This window comes from Protopterus annectens, chromosome 14.part0 (genome assembly GCF_019279795.1).
Source record: "Protopterus annectens isolate FY-2018-M chromosome 14.part0, PAN1.0, whole genome shotgun sequence".
Classification (NCBI taxonomy): Eukaryota; Metazoa; Chordata; order Ceratodontiformes; family Protopteridae; genus Protopterus; species Protopterus annectens.
The window spans coordinates 716,906,410-716,915,020 of NC_056748.1; positions in this window are offsets into that span (position 1 = coordinate 716,906,410).

Consider the following 8,611-nt stretch of genomic DNA (forward strand, 5'->3'; position numbering starts at 1 on the left):
CATAGGAGGTTAATAGGCTAATGGTCCTAGGGGTCTTACAAGCCTAGCCAAGTAAACTCTTGTTCCCAAGAGTGTCTGTTACAGGTAGACACCGATCAGCACCTACTACCCATATCTAAGAGAGACACAGGTAGAATCCCCTGTGCAAATTTACAGTTTCCCATCCAGTCATCCAAATTACACTAGGGTCAACAAGGGGCTCTGCTTAACATGGATTGGATGTCTGTTCCAGAAATGAAGTAACCTCTGTGAGATAGATCTGTTCCTCCAGCAAGTTCTGTTGATGTCACATGCCAGGTTAAGGCGCCTTGAGAGTGTGACACGTATACCATTTGAGAATATGTAGCATTTTCCTTAATGCAAGGACATATATTTCCTTATATGTAAGACACAGGTTACCTCTGAGCAGTCTTTATGACACAGAGCAAATCAACAGTGATTTCAGTCTGTCTGCGTATGATGCCCTGGAGACCTTGAATTTTCTTTGTAAGAAACCTTGTCAGTCTCTCCAATTGCTGCAAGTGCTTGTAGAGGTATATACCAAAGGTAGTATTATACTCTGTTATTGGCCTGATGAGGGAAGAGTACAGGGGGGTTAGTCTGGAGGCAGTGCCCTTACTTATAAGGTGAGCAACATAGAATGCTCTTCTTACTACTGTGGAGACATGGTGATCAAAGGTAAGGTTGCTATCACCCTGCTGTGAAAAACTGAGGGGCTGCCTGTGGAGCCAGATAGGATTTTGTAGATAATTCTATGTCATTGTAAATATTAATATAATCCACAGGCTTGTTTTACAAATGTAAAGAGAAATATATGTTATGATTAAACTATATGTTGTACTGAGCTTCAAAATGTAACCACAGTGCACCCTGCTGGAAGAAAGCTTTAAGTAAAGAATTTTACAGCTGTGTTTGATCTCAAGCTCGGAAACAGGATGTCTGAGCTAGCAAATTCTTTTTATTGTTTTAAGACAGAGATAATTACTAGATTTTACATGTCAAGTGTTCTTTATTGCTGTGGTTTCCTGGCGGGTGCAAGATTTCAAAGATATGTTAAATTTTGAGTTCTGTGAGCCTGGAAAACTTCAGCAGAGGTGTCAAGAATGGTGTAATATAGCAATAACCCATGCCTGGGTGTGGGTAATGCTGGATTTACTCACGGTTGGCGTGGTTTGGTCACGAGGGCGAAGCCCGAGTGGCCAGACAAAGCCAATCGTGGGTAAATCCAGCATTACTCACACCCAAAAGTGGGTTATTGCTATTATACAATGACATTATTTAAGAAAAAAAATAATTACTTTTCTTAAATAATGGCATTGTATAATGCCTCCTTGCTGCCCTTCCACAGCTGTCTGGTATTCTGCAGCAGTTCTGATATACTGCGCATGCGTATGCCTACACAGTACATCAGAACTGTGGGCAAAAGCAATGGACAAAGCAAGATCTCCGTTGCTTTTTACAAACTGTTTTTGCTATGTTAAACGGGTTTAACATAGCGAGACAGCTTTAAAAAAAGCAACGGAGAATCTCCATTGCTTTTTTTTAAAGCTGTCTCGGTATGTTAAACCCATTTAACATAGCGAGACAGTTTTGAAAAAAGCAACAGAGAAAGCAAGATCTCCGTTGCTTTTTACAAACTGTTTTGCTATGTTAAATGGGTTTAACATAGCGAGACAGCTTTAAAAAAAGCAACGGAGAATCTCCATTGCTTTTTTTAAAGCTGTCTCGGTATGTTAAATCCATTTAACATAGCGAGACAGTTTTGAAAAAAGCAACGGAGAAAACAAGATCTCCGTTGCTTTTTACAAACTGTCTCACTACGTTAAAGGAGTTTAACATAGCGAGACATCTTTAGAAAAGCAACAGAGAATCTCCGGTGCTTTTTTTAAAGCTGTCTCGCTATGTTAAACTCGTTTAACATAGCAAAACAGTGAGAAAAAAAGTTATAGTAATGGAAAAAGTCTGGGCGACCGGACCTTTTTCCATTACTATAACACTGATTTACAACATGCATGCTGACCAATCAGCGTACACGTTTTTGAATGTTAATGGGGGGGAGTTGTATAATCTGAAATGACTCAGCAGTACTGTGTATTATCAATTTAAGACTTTCTCAGAGAGAAAAAGATTGAGTATTTTGTATCTTGTCTTGGATCTAGTAAGAACTTCCACTCACCAGCACTTGCTTGCTCTGTATGTAAGTAGTATGTAGAACTTAGTATTTCTCTTAGAGATAGATAAGAATATAGCCAGATTAGTCTAGCTGTTTTCTATATTTATGTCAGATTATCCTACAATATTGTTTTAAAGCATTTTCCTGTGATTTCTGAACTCTTTATTGTCATTGTGCTGACTTGATGAGTATTGTCTTGTGTTTTTATTACTTATTATTAAATATTTTAAACCTTTCGACTGTGGCTGTTTTGTGTAAAGATAATTTAAGCTCTTAGAGTACTTTGCATGTATTTGGTGATACTGTACTAAGCCACTCTAGAGCAACCTTAGCCCTGGGTCACACTTACTATTTGGATAACAGTAATATTACACAGTGGAATTGGTCACCCTTTGGGAAGGGCCTTATAGTAGCTGATAAGTAGGGGTTCTGGTGGCAGTGGATTACTACCTTATAGCCTGGAGAGAAGGGGGCATATCTAGTGAACCTGTGCCCTTCCCCAGGATTGTCTGTGTGTTTGTATATAAATCAAATCTCAAAGTGTTTGTGTGTGTGTGTTAGCTACTTGGGCAGGGACACCAAGCACTGATTGGACAGAGAGACTACTGGGAGGACTTGGCTTGGAACCCTGGCTAAGGACTCCACTCTATAGCTGTGCCAGTGGGGAAGTCTTATTAGGGATCTGGAGAGAAAGGGAGAAACCAGCCCCAGACTGATTGTGATCTCTGTGTGCTCTTAAGGGAAATTGTGTGTGTACTTGTTATCCTCCCAATGTGCACGCCCCTCATTGGTGCTAGTGGTGAGGATTGAGGCTCCTTGATTACTGGGCCAATGCACGGGCATCGCATATTAATTGTTTGGCAGTAGTGGGATATGCACATCAAATATTAATTGTTTGATTGTGGTGAGTTGGCCACATCACATATTAATTGGCTTGTAGTGATGTAGACATTGAATTCCTGTAGCTTTTGTACAGTGATCACTGAAGCTGTTTTTGTACTCTATGCAGTGAACATTCAAAGTTCAGGTCACAATTGTTTTATTTCTTTTGTTAGCTTAGTCAGGGAGAGCAGGCAAGCATGTCAGCAGAAGAGTATGGCAAGCTGACAAGGAGACATTTGGCTGAGATGTGCCAGGCTAAAGGACTGGTGCATGGAATCCTGACTAAAGCAGACGTGATTGCAGCTTTAGTCACAGCTGCATCAGAGAATAGCCACCAGGAGGACAATCCAACTTGCTGTGGGGGATGTACAACACTCAGAGAATGGACAGTTCAACCTTTCTGCAGAAGGCTTAAAATCCATCTGGAGCTAAAGAGACTTGAGTTGGAGGCCAGGCGTTTGGAAATAGAAGCTGAGGAGAAGGAAAGGCAGAGGCAACATGAAAAGAATATGCTGACTCTTTTCCAGAGTCATGGAGGTAATGGGAAGGGAGTAACCAGACCCCAGAAGCACAAAAGGTCAGTAAATTTCTTCCACAATTTACAGAGGGGGATAATTTTGATAGTTTCATTCATATGTTTGAGAGGGTATGTAAACAGTATGATGTTGACCAAAGGCTCTGGGTATGGTTCCTGACCCCCTTACTCCATGGTAAAGCTGTAATAGTGTTGTCTAAACTATCTGATAGTGAATTTTTTAATTATACCGCAGTTAAGAATTGTTTGCTAGAGTTTTTTAAGCTAACACCTGAAGCTTATAGGAAAAAGGTTTATGAGCATAGACGCAAGGCAGATGAAAGTATGTGTGAATATGTTGCTGAACCTAAGCACTTATTTCCATAGGTGGGTGAGTGGATGTCAGGTCAACATTTTTGAAGGGTTGGCAGACCTTTTGGTGAGGGAACAAGCCCTTAGCACTTTGCCTGAGGACATGAGGATCTGGTTAGCTGATAGACAATGTGCTTCTTCAGATGAGTTGGGGAAGAAGGGAGACCTATACCTAGCAAGCAAGGCATCACTGCACAGGAAAGGGACACCCAGTGCTGCTCATGGGTCTAAAGGAACCCATGGTGGGCAGTCCAGACTGCCCCAACAGACTCTGCCAGTAGCATGGGAAGCCACTAGTCAAGGTACACATCCAGGACCTAGGGTTAAATGTTTTGAATACAACCAGTGGGGCCATGTAGCATATAGATGTCCACGGAGGCAAGGTGGGGAACCAAAGGTGAGGGAAAGCCAGTAAGATGAAATGACAAAATGCCAATAGTAGGTTGTCTTGAGACAGCAGGGGTACAAAGCTACTGTCCTGCAGATGTCCTGATAGGGAAGGATTTTAATAATGCAGTACCATGTGTTAATGCAGTTACATGCAGTCAGGCTAGGAGACAAGCATGTGGGTCTGGTAGCCTGGGGGAGACCCAGTCAGTCCGCATACTTGCAGCCAGGACTGGTGAGGTGGTTACTTCAGGGAGGAAGCTAACCTGTAACAGTGAGACTGAAGGTGAGCCACAGCTGCTTGTGGGTACTAATGGTCCCTTGGTCAGAGTGACTGCAAAGGTAGAGGTGAGTAGCAGTACCCAAGCTGACAGTGAGGCACCACTGTCTGAGGTTGCCAGACTTCCTGTGGAAGGAGAGCTGGGAAGGGTTACAAAGAGAGAGTTGAGACAGGCTCAGCTCTCAGACCCTACATTACAAGGCCTGAGGCAGGTAGCTAGTGAGGCACCTGAATTTCAAAGGAAGGGGGAATCTGTATACTGGGACAAAGGGTTACTATACAGAGAGTGGACCCCTGAGGTAGGGCTAGAAGGTGAGAAAATACAGCAGTTGGTAGTATCTAGAGCTTACCATCTGGCACTTCTGGCTGTAGCCTATGCTATTCCTTTTGCAGATCATATGGTCATAAAACGTACAAAGAGATGTATTATGCAGACATTCTATTGGCCTGGAATTTCCAGAGATGTAACAGGGTACTGCAGGACCTGTGAGCAGTGCCAAAAGGTAGGCACAGCAGGAGGCAAGGTGAGAGATCTTTTGATGTCTTTGCCTGTGATTGAGGAGCCATTTCAGAGAGTAGCTATGGATATTGTGCGGCCTCTGAGTACCCCAAGTTCCACAGGGAAAAGTATATCCTAGTGGTAGTAGATTATGCTACAAGATACCCTGAGGCAGTGGCTTTGTCCTCCATTGAGGCGGAAAAGATGGCAAATGCTTTGTTAGAGGTTTTCAGCAGGGTAGGTTTCCCAAAAGAAATACTGACTGATAGATGTGCCTATTTCATGTCAGACCTACTGACTTATCGGTGGAAGTACTGTGTGGTGAAGCACCTAAAGACCACCCCTTACCATTCCCAGACTAACTTGGTCCAAACCTCATACCTTTGTGCCTCACTATAAGTTCAACATTGTATCCAGGAGCAGAGCATCCTTTAGCTCTATGGTACTTCAGCATATCCTTCCATAAGGGCCACCCAAGGAGTTACGTAGCTGGGGTCTCTGACCCATCAGTGAAGAAGAATGAAATGGACAACATCAAATTTGGAAGTTATGCCCTTAGTATAACCTGGCATCTTTGTTGTCCAGTTTCATTCTTCTTCATGCTCTGCCCATCCTTCACCAGCCTAATCTGCTTAGAGAGAGCTAGAGGGATTAGGAACCCAACGTTTCCTAGACTGAGCTCCAGATTATGGCTATTTTCCATTGTATTCCTTTATAAATGTATATAAATGGACATAATCTTCTATGATAAACTGTTTATAGAGCAGCAAACTCGATCTGAGGAGTTAGGGCAAATGTGACGCATTATGGGAGAGGGAAGAGCTTGAGACTTGGATCATAGTGTTATAAAGTGGCCAAATTGGATCCAATATCAGATCCTAGGACCCATCAGTGTGGAAGAATGAAGATGGACAACACAGATGCCAAAGTTATGGTAAGTACATAACTTCTAATTTCTATAACCAACCTTGAATTATTTTTTAAAACAATTTTGCACCTTTTCAAGCTTATTCATTTACTGTACTGAATAAGTATAAAACCAATTTCCATATTCCAAAATGGGTCACATTATGGCATAGTATAATGAAATCCTAACTGCCTCAACTCTTGAAGATATAGGTTCATAGGTTGGTACTTGGCTATTGGCCCTAGGGCCTATAGAAACCTAGCCATAACAATTCCCTGGCTATTTCTTCCCACACTATTTACTTCCCTGGACCCCTGTCTAGCAGGGCGACTGACGTGATCCCTGGGATGTATTTCCTTTCTCCCATCCAATCATCAAGGTTCCTTATGAAGACGGCCAAAGAGGTGCTCTGCTTGACATGTATGGGCAGTCTATTCCAGAGTCTGTGGAGTCTCTGGGTCAGCAACCTATCCTTCCAACATGTTTTGCTCATTGTGATGTCAAGGTTTAGATCCCTGGAGCATGTGGCTCTTAGGGATTGGGATTTCTTTAAGTGTAGCATGTCCAACAGCTCTGGGTTTGACATGGCCTTGTATGTTAAGCAGAGATTGCCTCAGAGTAGACGATATGCGACAGAGTATAGCTGGAGTTTTTTAAGGCGGTCAGCATAGGGCATCTGCTTTAGGCATGTGATCCTTTTAGTGAGGTATTTCTGCGGCCTTTCCAGTTGTTGCAAATGTCTTGAGAGGTACATACCAAATGGGGCATTGTATTCTATAATGGGTCTAATGAGGGATGAGTACAGTGGGACAATGACCTCCTTTTTTTCTGGATGAAAAGCCCTTAGTGATGAGGTGTGCCACATAGAAGGATTTCCTGACTGTTGTGGCGATGTGGTTATTGAAGGTGAGACCACTGTCCACCTGTGTCCCTAAATCTTTTATAACACTTTCAGTTTTTAGTGTACTGCCACCTATGTGGTAATTCATGGGTACAAGTTTTTTTCCCAAAGGGGATAACTATACATTTTTTGGCGTTGAGCTTGAGCCCATAGTTCTGGCACCAAGCATCTGTTTCTGTAAGGCCCTTTTGTAGAGTATCAACATCATTTGGGGATTCAGTAATGGATCCCAGTTTGCAGTCATCTGCGAACTTTGTTAGCCAGACTCCCTTAGTGTTGGCCTGTACTTCAGAGAAGTAAATGCCAAACAAGAGAGATACCAGGACTGAACCCTGAGGTACTCCACTTGTCTGGAGCTGGATTTGGAGTGAGCTACTTTTACAGTGTGGGTTCTGTCAGTAAGCCAGTTGGCAACCCATCGAGTGATGTAGGGATTAATGCCCAGCTTAGTAAGTTTATCTAAGATTCCAGAGTGGGGGATGGTGTCAAAGGCCTTGGCGAGGCCCAGATAGGCTGTGTGGACTGCCTTACCCTCGTCCACGGCTCTGGAGACTGATTTGAAGAAGTCATTCAGGTTCAGGAGACAAGATCGGCCCTTCACGAACCCAAACTGGGTGGGGTCCAGTGTTTTAAGGTTGACAATGTCTTTGTTTATAAGTTCCATGATAATTTGTTCCATGGCCTTGCAGATCAAGCTCGTCAGACTGATGGGGTGGTAGCTCCCAGGATCCAAGGTGGATTCCCCCTTGTGGAGTGGGATAACTGTAGCTCTGCGCCACTCAGTGGGCATAAAGCTTGAGGTGAGGGTATGATTAAACATGATACTTAGGTGAGGTGCCAGTTCATTTTGTAGTTCATGTAGTACACAGCCCGGGATGTCATCTGGTCCCATGGATGCTGTGTTCTTAGCTTTGGAGAGTGTGTTTTTTTACCTGTATGGCTGTTATTACCAGAATTTGGCAATCTTCCAATATTGAGATGGGCCATTTAGGAGGTGAGAGGGGGGTGAAGTTGGCACTAAATCGATCTGCCAGGATATTGGCAATATCCTTGGGATCAGTATATTAAATGCCATTCTGTTGCACCTCAGAGCAGATCTGAGCATTGCCATTTAGATTCTTTTCATAGTTATAGAATGCCTTGTGGTTGTCTTTGGAATCTTTGGCAATTTTATTTTCGTAACTAGCTTTGGATGATTTTTTGAGGGATCTCAACTTCTTACTGAGGCTGGTAAGGGAGTTTTTTGCATCCTGAGATTTTCCTCTTTTCTGCAACAGTTTCTTCCTTTTGTTGTAAAGTTTGTTTATGGCAGGGGACCACCAGATTGGCTTCCTTTTTTTGGAGGACAGCATCTTGGCTCTATTTGGGATGGAACGATTCATGCATGAGTGGATGTGCTCGTACAGTGCCTTAGTGTAGGACTCAGCAGTCGAACTTTCAGTTCCTGTCTGCATGGGTGTCATGAAGTTTGTAACTTCTGACTTGAGTAGCATGAAGTTGGCTTTGGAGAAGTTTTTTATGGAGGTTTCCTTACTAGGGGGGTGGGGGTGGGATGTGGATGTTAAGTGTGATTAGCTTATGGTCTGATCTGACCAATGAGGGGGTGACCATAGGTGTGGAGCATCGATTTCCCATGTTGGTAATGACCAGGTCTAGGATATTGGAGCCCCTGGTGGGACTATGGATTAGTTGATCC